We start from the raw sequence: 1,171 nt of genomic DNA on the forward strand, positions 1-1,171 counted from the left end.
TAATATAAAGATCGACAAACATAAATCATGTTAATACAAATTTATTTTTCATCAAAATCAAAATTTACAAAATCAATTTTATGTATACTCCCCGTTTTTAAACTATAATCAACATGCACTAAGTTGCACCTTGTTTTAGAATCAGAATGTGATGCAAGTTGATATCAGAAGGCATAGTATCTATAATACATGCAAGGTTGCGTGACATTCTGCATCAAAGAATAATTATCCAAATCATTACTTAAAAATTTTAAAAATAAATATTTTAATTTTAAAAAAATTAATACACAGATTAATTTTTGATATTTTTTTCATCAGACATAATTGTCTTAGATTTATTTTCCAATATGATTACTAACAAAAATTACTGAATTAACATATTAATTTATAAGCAATGTTAGGGGATCAATAAATTTTGTAATTAGTAGCCATCAAATAGCCATCAATAATAATTTAATGGTGTAAAATTGGTGTGAGATTTCATCTAATGGCTCACCTTTCTCTTGCTGGTTACATGCTGGCCAAAATTCAATAAAATTGCTGCCCTTAAACATTTTCTTAATTTATACATGTGTCTGTAATAAGTGTTCACATATACAAAGAGAACAAAAGTCTCTAGTCATTTAATAAAAAACATTGTCATATGGTGTCTTCTGAGATCGAAAGTCCCGTTCTTCATCCTTGAAACTTTATGTTAAAACCCTAGTTCATCATATGCTCGAATCGAAGCCTCTAGGTTCAGTTGTAATGACGCCAAGCAAAGGAACTTCATCTTCTTCAAATCGCCATGGAGGGAGATACCGTGGCTCTAATGGCAGCAGTAGTCTCGAACATGGTGACATGAGCAGCCTAGACAAACTTGAAATGTCAACACCCAAAATACTTATGTGGTTTACAAATTACTCCGTATTAAATTTACAAATTACAAGAGAGTAAAATACAGACATTTCTAATGAAAGACGAAAAATTACTCATGAAAAAACACAAATTCATCGTAATAATTAATTTCAGCTGATACTATAGTAGATTACTAAATAAATTTATTATAAAATTTATTAAAAATAAATTTATATTTGAATTTCAAATATGTTTTAATTCAATTTTAAATATTTTTTATTTTTTAAAATTTCAACTTTTTCTTGTGTTGAATATTAATTAAATATCAACAATT

The sequence above is a fragment of the Arachis ipaensis genome, chromosome B01, assembly GCF_000816755.2.
Source record: "Arachis ipaensis cultivar K30076 chromosome B01, Araip1.1, whole genome shotgun sequence".
NCBI classification, from domain to species: Eukaryota; Viridiplantae; Streptophyta; class Magnoliopsida; order Fabales; family Fabaceae; genus Arachis; species Arachis ipaensis.